Genomic DNA, 16,914 nt, shown 5'->3' with positions numbered 1-16,914 from the left:
CTTACTATCAGAGCGATAGTTAACTATAAGAGTTACCACCGATCATGCTATCAGAGTGCTTTTATGAAGTTATCAAGTTATCAGAGTGCTTTTATGCTGCTATGTCTATTACATAGGTTGCATTACTAAAAAAAAACGATACGTTAAAGAAGTATGCATGTACAAAAGTAAAATAGGCTATTCAATGAGGCGCAATGCACGCTGGGAGTATGACGTCACCGTTTTCAAATATCGGCAGGAAAGCAACTTTCTGATCGGTCCGATAAAGTCGGATAAAGTTACAGTGTAGCCAGAGCCCGTCTACATTCTCTGGTATAGCCTACATTTATGTAGCGCAAACCTGTCGTAAATGTGCCGTTTGTACTCACTTTTGCCACGACGCCAAACTGTACTTTCTGTGAATGGTAAAGTTGGAATGTAATTCCACGAATTTGTGAATTACATGCTTACTTAAGAATAAGTTAGAATAAACGCCACGCTTTATCAACCGGCTCTGGTATTGTAGCGTTAATGTTTATTTTTTTCAGTAGGTTTGTGCTGTTGCGTTGGCCTCGGCAATGGGGATTTCTGTACCTGCCTGGTTCAATCGGCCATTGTTGGTAAATGCTTCCTCCTACTGGTCAAAATTGGAATTGTAGAGGCCTTGTATGCTGTGCACTAAAGAGGCCTGGGGTAAACTTGAAACACCAAAATCCTCCTCTGAAACACTGTTTTGTCTCGTGAATATCAAAAAAAATATTTGGTGGAGATTGTAGGAACATTTACATTTACAAAATTGTAAGGAAACATTTAGCAGACATGACAATGTTATAATGGGCTGCATAAAGGGATAACCTTTGTAATGTTTGTTATGTACAGGGCCCATTTCACACTATTAAAAATTTGAAGGGGAAAGCCAAACAAAAGAAAGTGCAATGTGTTACGTCATCTCAGCGTTCTAACTGATGGTGCAAATGCAAAACTGAAAAACAAGCCTAGTAACTGTCAGGGTAGCCTCTCCAATCAGTTGTTCATAGAAATGTGTTCTTAGAACTTTTTAACAGAGTAGCCAAAATTGCATAAATAAAATAGAATGGAATCAAAACGTATGGAACAAGCTGCACAATCACTGATCAGAACACAAGACAAAGACTTTCTAAAATGTATATGCCCTTGAAAACCAAATCTTTCCGCTCCAGCACTTGTAACTTTTTAAAACTTTTTAAAATCTACCAGCAACTGAGAAATGAATGGGAAAATTTACCAAAATGTACCAGCCACTCAACAGCATATAATTACTTTGTGTACAATCTTTTGTATTATGAATGCAGTAAGTCTTACAATTTCAACATTCTTCATGAGAATAATTGCTGAAAACCTAATACATATCCTAGTCACTTAAAATGACACAACTACCACCACTGCCATTGCTATAATCATAGGCCTACTTTTCTACTACTAAGAGAAGGAAACATATGAAATACATTTGTTTTAATTAATGCAATACTTGATACATTGAAAGAACCCCATCTATGGCAGGAAAACAAAATATACCGTATATTTTAATGATCCTCTACACGGAAATCGTACATGAAGGTCAGCCTAAAGATTCGTCATGCAAAGAATCATAAACTTTAAGAGAAGAAAGGAGTTCTTGGAGAAAATCGCTGGTCTTGACCGGACCCTGTTCTGTCCTGTGCACTGTCTTGTCAAGACTTCTTTAACTAGGCCTACGCGAAGCATGCTGGGTACATAATGTAACCGCTTTCCAAACGTCCGTGTTGCGGGCAGACAGTAGTTTCAGAGCCCGTTTTGGTAGTTTTAAAGACTCTTATGTAGTTTTACTAAGTACTCAAGACAAACAGTAGACCTGGCAATCAATCCATTTATTTATTAGACTAAGATATTACTAAATGGTCACGTTGCAAAGTAGGCTTGGACTTGATTATGAAACATCTTTCTACATGTGGGTAGGCTATACACAGACGAGTAACATTCATGTCACATCCCAAACAGAAGGCTAAATAGCACGTCTTGTCGACTATACCAGCAATCACCAACGCCAAGAGGAAGACCATGCAACCTAACAAAGCCAGAAACACGGAGAACAATCTTGCTAAATAGGCACGTTATTTCTAAAGATAATATGACTTCAATCACTGTAGCTATTAGCTGCAGGGAGAGCGTAGGCAACTACACAACTCATATTATTCAACAAGAACAGGAAGCCCCGCACAGTGGCAGGGCATCAAAAAATTAATTAAAACTCATAATGGTCCTCTCCACGGAAATCTTTAGTAAAAGGCGAAAGATTTATACGATCTGAAGAGAACCCAGAGTGTACTGCCTTAACATTGTGCCATCTGAGGTCCCTATGAATGAACGTGCGTTTCACGCTGACGGGTACCTAATATCCAAGCAGGTTTCGCATCGATAATTACGTTAAAAGCTCAATGTGCATGTGTTTCATACGAAATATCACAACAGATTTATCAGATAACAAGGTTTTCATTTAACATTTTTTTGTACTATGAATGCAATAAGTCTTACAATTTCACAGATTTCTCCTTTCAGCATGAGAATGGCTGAAAACCTACATATCCTAATGTAGTCAAATAAAATAACACATCTACCACCACTGCCATTGCTATAATCACTAGGCCTACTTTTCTACTACTAAGAGAAGGAAACATATGAAATACATTTGTTTTAATTTACGCAATACTTGATACATTGAAACCCATCTATGGCAGGACAACAAAATATACCGTAGGCCTATATCTTAATGATCCTCTAAACGGAAATCGTACAGTCAGCCTAAATATTCGTCATGCAAAGAATCATAAACTTGAAGAGAAGAAAGGAGTTCTTGGAGAAAGTCGCTGGTCTTGACCGGACCCTGTTCTGTCCTGTGCACTGTCTTGTCAAGACTTCTTTAACTAGGCCTACGCGAAGCATGCTGGGTACATAATGTAACCGCTTTCCAAACGTCCGTGTTGCGTGCAGACAGTAGTTTCAGAGCCCGTTTTGGTGGTTTTAAAGAATAGACTCTTACCTAGTTTTACTCAAGACAAACAGCAATCAATCCATTTATTTATTAGACTAAGATATTACTAAATTCTCACGTTGCAAAGTAGACTGGGACTTGACCATGAAACATATTTCTACATGTGGGTACACAGACGAGTAACTTTCTTGTCATGTCCCAAACAGAAGGCTAAATAGCGCACGTCTTGTCGACTAGCAATCACCAACGCCATGAGAAAGACCATGCAACTTAACAAAGCCAGAAACACGGAGAACTATCTTGCTAAATGCGCACGTCGACTTCTAGGAAATACATAATTTAAATCTTTGTAACTACTGGCAACAGGTGACACACCGCGAGAAACTTAATGTTATTTCACAAGAATAGGAAGCCCCGCACGGTGGCAGGGCATCAAAAAATTAGTTAAAACTCATAATGGTCCTCTCCACGGAAATCTTTAGTAAAAGGCGAAAGATTTATACGATCTGAAGAGAACCCAGAGTGTACTGCCTGATGAACGTGCCATTTGAGGTGCCTATGAATGAGCGTGCGTTTCACGATGACGGCTACCTACTATCAGGCTTCACATCGATCACTACTAGTAGGCCTAATGACTATATTAAAAGTTCAATGTGCATGTGTTTCATACGAAATAGCACGATAGATTTTCTTTTAACAATCCTTTGTACTTACGCAACGAACATGCAATAATACTTGGCCTACAATTTCACACATTTCTCCTTTCTGCATGAGAATAATTGCTGGAAAAAAAAAACCTAATACATATCCTAATGTAGTCAGTTAAAATAATACAAATACAAAAAGGCTAAATATTCTTCGCTATGAAGAAAATCATAAACTTGTAAAGAAGCAAAAATCGCTGGTCTTGACCGGGCCCTCTTTTGTCCTATGCACTGTCTTGTCAAGGCTTCTTTAACTACGCGCAGCATGCTGGGTACATAATGTTACCGCCGCTTACCCAGCTTCCGTGTTGCGTACATTGGTTGCGTACAGGCACAGACAATAGTTTTAAAGAATACCCCATAGCCTCACGTAGTTTTACGAAGAAAGCCTACTCAAGACAAACAGTAGACCCGGCATCAATCCATTTATTCATTATACTAAGATATTACTAAATGGTCACGTTCAAAGTAGGCTGGGACTTAACCATGGAACATCTTTCTACATGAGTGTCTAGTCCCAAACAGAAGGCTATATAGGGCACGTCTTGACAACCAACAATCATCATCATCAACGCCAAGAGAGAAACTATGCAACTTAAAAATATAGTAGGAGGCACGTAGGGTGCACATCACTATAAAGCGTGAATAACATCTACTACACTGGTCAACTTTGAATAAAGAGAAACGCAATAAGAACGGTTGATAATATTTCACAACTAAAGGGAGCCCCGTATGGTGACGGGGCATCAAAAAATTAATTAAAACTCATAATGGTCCTCTCCACGGAAATCTTTAGTAAAAGGCGAAAGATTTATACGATCTGAAGAGAACCCAGAGTGTACTGCCTACTGAACGTGCAACCTGAGGTACCTATGAATGAACGTGCGTTTCACGATGACGGCTACCTAATATCAGGCTACATATCTATAACTACTAGTAATGATTAGTTTAAAAGCTCTATGTGTATATGTGCTTCATACGAAATATCACGACAAATGGATCAGATAACAAGGCTTTAAACACAATTGTATACATTTCTGCAATGCATTCTGGGAACTAACTCCACTTCCTATATCTCTCAATGACTCACTCGTGTTACGATAAGATAGTCATACAAATCTAACGTTATAGCTTATTGTAAGCTAAATAACTGAAATTATCGGAGGCTCCCACGTGTATTTGTGTCATTTATAACTCAGTTAAACATACCGTAAAACAAAAATTGTGCATTGTGCAAACAAAGCCGTGCGTGTACACGCTTGACAGCAGGCCTACCAATCAAACCCGAGTCACAATGCAGGGCTAGACTCAAGTTTCTTGCAACCAATACAACGAATAGCCTAATCAAGTGAGTAAATAACCGTACGTTGAAGGAATCGGGAAAAAGGATAAAAAGTGTTCCCAGTTGCAGACAGTGAATAGTGCTGACTACGACGGCCACCAGGGGGAGGCAGAGGGAGAAAGTACAGGCCCAACAGTGCTCTGAAATCGGACATGCGCAGTGTATCGTAGTATAGCCATAAGGGACAAGAAACTGACAAAGTTGACCTGATAAACCTCCAGCATTAATATAAACAAGTTCCTACTATGATGCCTGTCTTATACAATATTACAGATCCAATCTGATCTGATTGGATATCTGATGGTTATATGTCAGATTTCTTTGGCTGCAGTCTTCTAGTGTGAGCAGTCGAATAGGCCAAAAACTGACCGTGAAAGGTAGATACAAAACGTATGCGACAGAAATGCACAGTATCTGTCTGGCTGGTGGGACTTGGTGTCTTTGGAACAGTATCCACACTATTAACAGTAGACTTTTCAACACAGTAGGCCATCAACCACATTGTGAGATTTAAATCAATCATCCCATGGCCTCTGGGCAACGGGTAACGGACGCACATTTTGCTTTAAAGTAGATATACTTAAGTATGAATGTATCTGTACTTTACTTTTTTATTTTTCTTCCTACTTTTACTTTTACTTCATGTTAAAAGTCTAAAATCTAAAATTAAATGTATACTTTTACTCCACTACATTTTCATTAGCAGCATTAAGTAGAAAGTAGGCTAAAATAATGTGCATGTTATAGGCTAAATTTGCAACCCCAAGATTTTCTGACCTGATGTCACCACAGGACACGGCAATGACTGAAAACATAATGACAGAGTTAAAGCAAATACAACTAAGACATAACACAGCAAGGCCTATGGAGACTTTAGTAAGGAGCTGAATTACATGTAAATTCTAACTGTTTGTTTTTCATTAATAGCACTTTTGTTTAGGCTTTCAAAGCATGTTTATGGAGTGTGATGTAAAGCTATAAACATGTTGCATACACTTAATTATAGGCCTATAAAAGGAACCAGCAGTGAAAATGTAATGGCAGCTATCTTTGTTCAGGCTTGTTCAGACATTGTATGAAGCTTCCAGGATAGAGCGCGCTCAGAGTGGCATAGCCATATATCTAATGAGGCAATCCAATCAATTGATAATTTTAACTGATGAGTGTCCCTGCAGCCTGTGAGGGAGCCACCTGCCTTGCTAGAGCTTCAAAGTTAGGCTGTTCCTCATTTTTTTGTAAGTCGCTTAATTGGAGCATCTGCTAATTGAATAAATATAAAATGTAAATAAATGATTCAATTTCCAGCCTCTATCAGTCTGGCTGGCAAGAAGGCACTGAATTTTAAGAGATGCTCAAAGAAACTGAAGTAGCCTAAATGCTAACGAAGGCAGACGAGCTAACAGAAAATAAGTTACAAAAACTGACATTGCTTATTTGTGTGATAAGCGATTGATTGACAATTAATTGTATGCTTATATAGCTTACACACCAACCAAAGAGTGCAAAGAGTTTAAAATGTAGGCTATTGAGAGGTGAATGAGCTAACTTAGCGCATCACTGCTGAGCTGCTAACGGCAGATTACTTTGCACATGTTGAAAGTAGCTATAAATGGTCCACACGGTTTCACCGAAAGTCAACGCCAACGGTGACAATAATATCTCAACAACGTTGTTATGACCATATCCCATTTGACAAGATAATAACTTAGAAACTCAGTTTGTATCACATAACAGCTACCAAGCATCTGGAGGGCAAAACACGCCAAACCCTATGAAGTTATAGGCTACAAACTAATACTCTTCAGACCAGGAATATGTTACATTGTAACACACAGATTGAAATACAATGTTTGGTGGTCTTACCTTTGCCTTTCCCCCTCCCAGCTTTGGTTATATCATGTCCTTTTCTGGAACTGCAATCCTTTACTGATAGTCCTCCAGTCCAGTCCGACTCCAACGAGTAATCCAAACGTGGGCAGAATACAGCCACGTGCCTGCTTCTGCAACCATGCAAAAAAACCTCCAGCAGACTATGCATCCCGTTTCAAACTTCAATTCATATAAACTGCACTAGAAGGATAGGCACTTTACAAGGCCTGAACGACAGAATAAAACGAATGGTCTACACGTCAAAGTCAAATACAGAAGGCCAAAAAAAAACAAATTTGCTACAAGCCGAGGGCCGGACTGGTTCAATGTTTATTAAAACATATTAAAATGACTGCACGTAACCTATTGAACCAAGACGTGTACTGTATTTTATTTCATGATTAAATGAATAATGACTGTGACTGAAGTGCGGGCAAAGTTTGCACAGAAATGTACAATTTTTCCCATCCTCACCGACCTTGTCATAAAACTTGTTTAAATGATCATATGATGCCTCCTTGCTGCTTTGTCGTCTACATCAGCCTTTCTCAAACTTCTTTGACCTGAGGCCCAGTCAAGGCATACTTTGGGGTCATAGGGCCCACCTACATTAACCCACCCCCATCAAATTATCATAATGATATCACAATTTTTATTATTTTTATACTATAGGCTATTGCTATACGTGCACTTCAAAACAGTCAGTGTTTAAAGTGCTAAGATTGTTCACAAAAGTTTGTGAAAACATGCACATTTACTAATGTAAAATATAATTAGGCCTACAATAGTTTCATTGTTTTTGCATTGTTGCATGATGCTTGCATGAGAAATACTTCTCAAAACAACAGCAGTTATATGGGTGCCGTTGTTTTGGGATGTTTCCCTCATGCAAGCATCATACACTGATAGAATATTTATATGCTATTTAATTACATTTAATTTGAATGCCTGAATGTAAGGATTCAGGAAACACATCACCAGCTTTTGTTAATGGTAAATGGCGGATCAGATCATGCGTAATCTAAGACTAATTAATAGCTTTTAGCTGACTTTAATACTTAATGCCAAACAGTGTTTTATATAGTCTGTGCTCTGTTTTTTATGGAAGTTGCATAAATCCACGTCGTTCTATTACAGTTTTTTCTGAATGCTTAAACACATTTTTTGTAACTATGGCTTTTTTTGCAAAACTCTACACACAAATGGCAAAACCACTCACTGAGTTCGCAAAACTAAAAGCACAAACACTGCTTTGCACTCAGTTTGGAATTTTGTAACACACACTTTGCACAACTGTAGGCACAATGGCTATTATTTACACTATTTTGCCAACTCTCTGGCACACTTTCTCATGTGAAAACTGTTTTAGATAATTAGTTCACTTTGCAATCAGCCTAAGCACTATAAATAAGCCACAGGTAATGTAAAATGGGTACGATGGAGTGAGCAGGAAGAGTGAGAAGAGAAAAAACAGACAAAAAACAGTCTACATGTGGGGATATTGTCATGTCAGGCCTGGATACGTCATTCCAGAATATATTTTTCCCGGTGCCTTGGACTAGGACATTGCATGTGATGTAGACAGAATTTTGAGAGAGACGACCCGATGTAGACTGATTTGTTTTATCTCAGTGAAATGATATTTTGTGTTTTGACTTGGAAAAACACACTTGTGTTTGTTTTGATGTGTGTAAATAAACACTAATACTTGAAGTTGGGATCCCTGTATGTTTACAGAACTATGACAAAAGTATGACCTCAAACTGACATAGTCTACCTTGTGCACAGAGAAAGCAAAAAGCCAGATGTGTTTTTATTCATACCATCAGTGTGTTGTTGGCACATTGTGTGCTTACTATTGTGATGGCTTGTGTTTTACTGTTAGATCTGAAAACACCATTTTTAACGAAGGTGTGAAGAGTTAAGCGAGGTGTGTTAGCTTTTGCAAGAGAACTACAATGTTTTGCTGATTGGGTGAGAGGTTTTGCCATTTGTGTGTAGAGTTTTGCAAAAAAAGCCATAGTTACAAAAAATGTGCTTAAGCAATCAGAAAAAACTGTAAATGCCGTTTCATAATTACAGTGCATGAAAATGCACTGTACTGTTCTTCCTAGGCTTCTTCTTATTACAGTGCATGAAAATGCACTGTACTGTTATCCGATTCATTACAGTGCATGAAAATGCACTGTACTGTTCTTCCTAGGCTTCCTTTTATTACAGTGCATGAAAATGCACTGTACTGTTATTCCAAGGCATTTTATTACAGTGCATGAAAATGCACTGTACTGTTCTTCCTAGGCTTCTTATTACAGTGCATGAAAATGCACTGTACTGTTCTTCCTAGGCTTCTTATTCTTCTTCTTCTAACGCATTTAATGCAGCTTCAACCGTTTAACGTAGAAACTTCATTCAAACTATGTTACGTAGGTCTTACTTAGGACAAGAGTGCTATGTATTTTTCAGCTTTGTAACTTTTATACTTTTTAAACTATTAATTAAAAACTGTTCAAAATTTCCCCATAGACTTAACATGGGCTGATGACATCACAATAGAGCCGTTAAGAAATTAGAATCCTATGGCAGGTGTTCAGGCCACCTGTCCCAACTGCCATTCTCAGGCTTTAAGCATACAAACTGGCCCTATTAAGACTACACATCCTGTTCAACTGCTTCCTCTGCCAAAAATGGTTTCAAAATAAAAGTCCTCACTACAATATTTCACTGTTAAACAATTTAACCCTTTAAACTACTGAACTTTTTAACTGTTCAGCCATTGTAACTGTTACTTATCATCAACTATGACTCCTACCCACTGTAGCTAGTTAGCATGGTTAGCATAGTTAGCATGTTAGCATTGCTAATATTGTTAGCATTTTTAGCAAAACTGTTAACATGGTTAACATAGTTAGCATGCTAGCATGTTAGCATGCTAGTTAGCATAGTTAGCATAACTGCTAAAAATGATTAGCTAAGTTAGCTAAGTCACATGGTTAGCATAGTTAGCATGCTAACATGTTAGCATGCTAGTTAGCATAGTTAGCATAATTGCTAAAAATGATTAGCGAAGTTAGCTAAGTCACATGGTTAGCATAGTTAGCATGTTAGTTAGCATAGTTAGCATAACTGTTAAAAATGATTAGCGAAGTTAGCTAAGTCACATGGTTAGCATAATTAACATGTTAGCATGTTAGTTAGAATAGTTAGCATAACTAATAAAAATGATTAGCTAGGTTAGCTAAGTCATATGGTTAGCATAGTTAACATTTTAACATTGTTAGCATGTTAGTTAGCATAGTAACTTGGTTATCATTATTATCTTTGTTAACATAGTTAGCATAACTGTTAGCAAACATTAGAGCCATTCTAACTGTCAGTTATCGTCAACTATCTACCTAAATAATTTAACCATTTAAACTATCCACCTATTTAACTGTTCAGTCATTCCAACTATATTAAACCTAATCTATCTAGCAACCAATATAGTTTGTTTTTACTCTTTATGATATTTTATATCATATTTTTGCATTTTCATGCACTGTATTTCCTTCAGGAAATGCTTTTCTAGTTGTTTTTCTTCTTCTAACGCAGTTAATGCAGCTTCAACCGTTTAACGTAGAAACTTAATTCAAACTGCGTTGCGTAGGTCTTACTTAGGACATGGCGGCTTTGTATTTTTCATCTTTGTAACTTTTATACTTTTTAAACTATTAATTAAAAACTACTCAAAATGTCCCCATAGACTTAACATGGGCTGATGACATCACAATGGACTAATTAACTTGATTTGCACCTGTATCATCTTCCAGCTGCTCATCTAGGCCCCATCAAAGAATCAGTTCAACTGATTGCACCTGTATCAACTGCTTTCTACTGAACTAGACCAACTCTCTCTGTGTTTCTCCATTCTACAAGGATATAAGACACATTTCATCCAACTTTCTATCCATTCATCCTCTTCAAACCATTCACTCATCCACCCATTAAACTATCCATCAACATCCATTAAACAATCTGCCTATCAACATCCATTCAACTTTCTGTCTATCAACATCCATTACACTATCTACATTTAACTTTTAAACTATATACTCTGTCTCAGGCTTTAAGCATACAATATGGCTCTATTAAGACTGCCGTTAAGCAATTAGAATCCTAGGCCAGGTGGCCAGGCCACCTGCACCATATCAGTTTCTCAGGTTAACCTTTTAAACTATCCACCTATTTGACTGTTCAGTCAGTCCAACTATATTAAACCTCGTCTACCTAGTTCAGTCATTCCAACTATATTAAACCTCATCTACCTAGCAAATAATTTAACCATTTAAACTATCCACCTATTTAACTGTCCAGTCATTCCAACTATATTAAACTTTGTCTACCTAGCAAATAATTTAACCTTTTAAACTATCCACCTATTTAACTGTTCAGTCATTCCAACTATATTAAACCTCATCTACCTAGCAAATAATTTAACCATTTAAACTATCCACCTATTTAACTGTCCAGTCATTCCAACTATATTAAACCTCATCTACCTAACAAATAATTTAACCTTTTAAACTATCCACCTATCTGTTCAGTCATTCCAACTATATTAAACCTCATCTACCTAGTTCAGTCATTTGAACTATATTAAACCTCATCATGTTGGTTGCCAATTAACACATCATCTGTTTCAACAATATATTTCACACCATATGTTTTGCATTTTCATGCACTGGTAATTCCCTGGAATTGCGTTTTCTAGTTGAATAGCCTTAGGTTGAAGCTTAGCTTTGCTACCAACGTGCACACGCATGCATTGAATAAACGCTCATACCACGACTTAATTCTTTGCCTCTATGTTTGATGACACCAAATTAACAAGTATTTCCTACTAATTGCAGAAATGTTTGTTTTCTTTTTCTGTCCGCGGCTCCTTGACCAATTGCGCAGCAAATTAACAGACGATGGCCCGGGAATAATTACAGTGCATGAAAATTCACTGTTCTGTTATCCGAAGTCTTCTTCTTCTTCTTCTTCTTCTTATTCTTCCCACCAAATTTCTGCGTCTAATTCAGCTTTAACCGTTTAACGTAGAAACTTCGTTCAAACTTTGTAACGTAGGTCTTGAAAAGGACACGTGGGGAATGTATTTTTCACTTTTGTAAACTTTATACTTTTTGAGATATTAATAAAAAACAAGCTTATTTTTCCTCATAGACTTAACATGGGCTGATGACATCACAATGGGCTAATTAACTTGATTTGCACCTGTATCAACTTCCAACTGCTCAACTAGGACCCATCAAAGGGCCAGTTAAACTGATTGCACCTGTATCAACTGTTTTTTGCTCAACTAGGCCAACTCTCTCTGTGTCTCTCCATTCTACAAGGATATAAGGCACATTCCATCCAACTTTCTATCCATTCTTCCTCTTCAAACCATTCACTCATTCACTCATCCACCCATTAAACTATCCACCAACATCCATTAAACAATCTGCCTATCAACATCCATTCAACTTTCTGTCTATCAACATCCATTACACTATCTACATTCAACTTTTAAACTATATACTCTGTCTCAGGCTTTAAGCATACAATCTGGCTCTCTTAAGACTACAGTTGAACAGAATCTGTAGTCTTAAGAGAGCCAGAACAAGAAAATTTCCTCTGCCCACAACTGTTTCAAAATAAATGTCCTCACTACAATAATTCACTATTAAATCATTTAACTATTTAAACTACTCAACTATTTAACTGTTCAGACATTTCAACTGTCAGTTGTTATCAACTATGACTCCTGCCAACTGTTTCCAAAAGTTTGTTTTGCTTTTTATGTTAATATACAGTATGTTTATACAAGGATACAAGGATACAAGGATACAAGGAAGTTTATTGTCACATGCATATAGTTACTGGAAGTAAGAAATGCAGTGAAATTATGTCTGGTGTCAGCCTATTTGTGCATTAATGGGGAGTAAAAGTGCAGTAGAAGAGGGTTTAGTAGATTAAGTGGCAAGGGCTGCATAAAAAAAGGTGGGGAGGATTGGGATTGGGTGGGGGCACCAACAAAGGAGCACCCAAAGGCAACAGGGGCAAGGAAAAACTCCCTTACCAAAGGAAGAAACCTTGGGCAGATCCCACTGCTCAAGGGGGCTAACCCAACTGCCAGGGGTCTTGGTGTGTGTGTTGGGGGATGACAGGGGGATGGGATAGTGTGCTGTGTATGTGGGGGAGAGGGCAGTGTGCAATATGTGTGTTGGAGAAGCTTCCTCATGAGACAATGTGCTGTGTATTGGTGGGGGCAGTGTGCTGTAAGTATGTTGGGGATGTGTGTTGGAGAAGCTTCCTGATGAAATAATGTGCTGTGTGTATGTAGGGGGCATGTAATGTATGTGAGTGATGACAGTGAAGATGTGTGTGTGGGCGGGAGTGGAGTGGAGCAGTGACTGTGTGTGTGTGTGTGTGTAGTGTGTAGGTGGGTAGGTGGGGGCAGTGTGCTGTAAGTATGTAGAGGAGTGCTGTATGTATGTGAAGTGATGACAGTGATGATGTAGTGTGTGTGTGTTGGGGATGGGGGTGGGGGGCAGAAGGCTAGGCAATCAAGGACATGGGTAGATGGAGGAGAAATCAAAAATAATAAATAAAAAGTGTGCAAAAGTTGGAGAAAGTCAGATATGTGTGTGTGTGTGTGTGTGTGTGTGTGTGTTTTGTCTGTAGCATAGGGAGAGGGATGTAAAAGTGCTAAAAGTCTTGTAGGTGTGTGTGGGTGTGTGTGTGTGTGTGGGGGGTCATGAGTGCTGAGGAGTGAATGAGTGCAAAGTCAGTATAGTGTGAGTTCAGAGTTGGGAAATGTTTGAGAGTGCTGAGGAGTGAATGTGTGCAAAGTCAGTATAGTGTGAGTTCAGAGTTCATATAGTTATATTTTCATGCACTGGTAATTTCCTCGAAATTACATTTTCTAGTTTCAATTTCAATTTCAATCTAATTGTACTTATAGAGCGCCAAAACATTACACATGTCTCATGGCGCTTTAGACAATCAGAGAAAAGGAAAGAAAAGAAAGAAAAGAAGGCCCATGGGTAACAGGGGAAAAACTCCTAGAATTGGAGATACATATAGGAAGAAACCTCAAGCAGATCCACGACTCAAGGGCCTGACCCATCTGCCTAGGGTCAGTTACAGGACAGTAAGGTCTGTATACATGACAAATGTTAGTCAGGTGTAGAGAATGGAACATGGTGTTTAAACCCACCTGTGAATGTTACAAGAGGTGGGATGGTTACATATCCGGTATGATAATGCATTAATTCAGATTTAGTGTCAGAAAGTTCAAATAGTCTAGGAAATGGAATTGTTCAGGGGATTAGGAGTTGTCATAGGCAAGTGGTGGATCGCTAGGCAGTACGGGCCAGGAATCCGGGCAGAGTTGTCATAGGGCGGTGGTGGGTCGCTAGGCTTTATAGAAATGCCCTAACAGGTGTTTGCTCACAGAAATGATGGCTTTGTAGAAATGCCCTAACAGGTTTGCTCACATGAAACTAATTCAGTTGCCTCAGGTAGTTGAGTCTTTGTTGTGTCTTTTTGATTGTGTGAGTGGTGATTATTACCCATTTCAAATCGTTGCTGATATACAGTTTGAGCCAAGAATAAAGGTTAACAAGGTTTATGATAAACATGAATGAAGGTTAAACATAAATAAAGTATAAAAAGGTTTAGAACAACACAACATTGTATCACAGTCCCAAATTGGATGACTATCAGTGTGTACAAATCCCCACTTTGCTTTGTCTCTAACAATAAACAAACAAACAAACATACTTTTAGTGCTTTTTAGCTTTTATTTGACAAGACAGTGAGGAGATCCCAGGAACTGACTGAGGGAGAGAGAGGGGAGTGGGTTCGGGAGATAACGTACGGGATAATATATTTACAGATAATATGTAAATATATATGCACGTGTAGAACTTTTAGTTACAGGTACATCAACAACAACACATTGCATTCATAAAGTGCTCTTTAAGGCACGCAAAGTGCTTTACATTTACATTTACTTAGACATTTTTATCCAAAGCAACTCACAAAAATGAGCAATAACCTTCGAGCTACAATGCAGAGGAGACCTTAGGTAGGAATAACATTTACATGTATTCATTTAGCAGATGCTGTTATCAAAAGCGACAAACAAAATAGCATTCAGGCTACAATGCAGAGACAAAGGAGAGGTAGGAATTAGTACTTCATCAATCAATACTATTACTAGAGGATGTGTACAGAAGTGAGAAGTACTAGTCAAAGTGTAGTAGTAGGAGAAAGTGGTAGAAGAAGGGGTAGAGGAGGGAAGAGAGGAAAGTGCATGAAGTTATATGGGGTTTTTTTTGTGAACTTCCTTGGCATTTTACCTTGCCCCATGTCTTTCACTCAGTGTTGTTAATGGCACTCATGAACTTCACAGAGTCCCATTTCAAAGGAAGATAATCTAATCAGAAAACAATTAGCCTGACCCATGCATGGCATGCTTATCACATTGGAAACTTCAAAGTGGTGAAAACCGACTTTCTTTCACGTAGCTCGTAAGAAATGACGGAACTACTTGGCTGGACTGGTCAGCTGGTCTCCCTCCGCCTTCGACGTAGTCCGCACAACCAAACGAACCCTACTTGTGGTATTTTCTCAGATCTCAGCAAAAGAAAAAGAAGAAGTTTTTTTTGTGGTTGTTGCTTTGGTTCTTTGGTTGGGTATTCAGGCCATAGATATTAGAAAGCTATAAACCACATTGTCCGTCGAGGTGGCATACGTAATATACGGCCGCCATATTTCAGGGGCCAAACACCTTACTGGGCAACACTTGCCGGCAATCAGACACACCTGTCTGATTTCCAGTCAGTCACATGTTTCTCCATTGGCTCCCAGTGATTGTTGCCCCCACCATGATGGCGGCGTTATTTACGTATGTTCTAGCTCTATTTTAGTTCTATTTACGTGCGGTATCTAGCTTTTTAATATCTATGATTCAGGCTACTCGCTGCATGTTGTACCGTGAAAGAGGGTCTTTACAGACCCAGGGTACAACAAGATGCGACACATTTGCAACTGCTGCCAGCCAATTGGGAATTGCTTCTGTATCTTGTGTCATGTTGTGTAATGTTCAACAGGCTTGGTTGTGGACCAGCAACTGTGTAAAATACCCTACTTATACCACAAGGGATTTAACACTTTTCCTGTGTATATCTGAAGAACACAAAACAAAAACAATACAGATATGGTTGAAGGAAACAGGGATATAAAATATGCCAGCGTATACATGATGCAGATTTAAGGCATGGTTGCAGGGTTTATACATGTTTAAAAAGTCTGCACACTTCTTGAATCTTTGTTTTGTGTGTGTGTGTGTGTGTGTGTGTGTGTGTGTTTTATTCATGACAACACAAAAACACAAATCACAAAACAAGAAAGATTGAAGAAGTGTGCAAACTTAAGTATTTATTGACAGTTTTTTTTTTGTCTTATTGCAGGGTTTGGTATAAGGTAAGAGTTTGGTAAGGTATAGTAACCACAGTTTTTATATCTTCTTTTCCATTTTGAATAGTATATTGTCATGTGGAAGAAAGAAACACACCTATCATTCCCACCAGATGCCCAGGCTGTTTACTGGACACTTCAGTGCTCTGGGGTCAGATAATGTGAACAATGTTAACAGATTTTACAACATGACCTCAGCAAACATATCGTTGAAGTGCATCAGTTCACTGGCTAGCTGGTTTATATGTGTCAACTGTGGTCTTATTGATGTTTGTACAGCTGTTAGTTAGCTTGCTACTTATATAACGTTGTGCCTTTAAAAAATTGATTTCCACAAACCTGTCGTGTTTTGAGTAATCGTACCATATCATTATTACAATGCATTCAGAAAAGACATAATCCCTTTCTGGTGATTTAAGCCATCATTGAAACATGAACAATCTTCACTTCTCTACCTATGATATGCCTGCCTAACAATGAAAGGTTGCACAGCTTTTAAACCAGAA

The 16,914-nt window shown here is 38.3% G+C and overlaps 3 non-coding genes across 3 annotated transcripts; all 3 read right to left on the bottom strand.

The window, feature by feature from the left end:
- Positions 1-2,205: 2,205 nt before the first annotated feature.
- LOC125311107 lies at positions 2,206-2,321 on the bottom strand. The gene has a single exon (XR_007196434.1). It is a non-coding gene; the product is annotated as a U5 spliceosomal RNA (small nuclear RNA).
- Positions 2,322-3,396: 1,075 nt separating this feature from the next.
- LOC125311108 lies at positions 3,397-3,512 on the bottom strand. Its single transcript, XR_007196435.1, has one exon. It is a non-coding gene; the product is annotated as a U5 spliceosomal RNA (small nuclear RNA).
- Positions 3,513-4,414: 902 nt separating this feature from the next.
- LOC125311105 lies at positions 4,415-4,530 on the bottom strand. Its single transcript, XR_007196433.1, has one exon. It is a non-coding gene; the product is annotated as a U5 spliceosomal RNA (small nuclear RNA).
- Positions 4,531-16,914: the final 12,384 nt, after the last annotated feature.

The sequence above is a fragment of the Alosa alosa genome, chromosome 17 (assembly GCF_017589495.1).
Source record: "Alosa alosa isolate M-15738 ecotype Scorff River chromosome 17, AALO_Geno_1.1, whole genome shotgun sequence".
Taxonomy (NCBI): domain Eukaryota; kingdom Metazoa; phylum Chordata; class Actinopteri; order Clupeiformes; family Clupeidae; genus Alosa; species Alosa alosa.
Note: the sequence above shows the minus strand (reverse complement) of the source record. Positions and strands in the feature narration are given on the sequence as shown.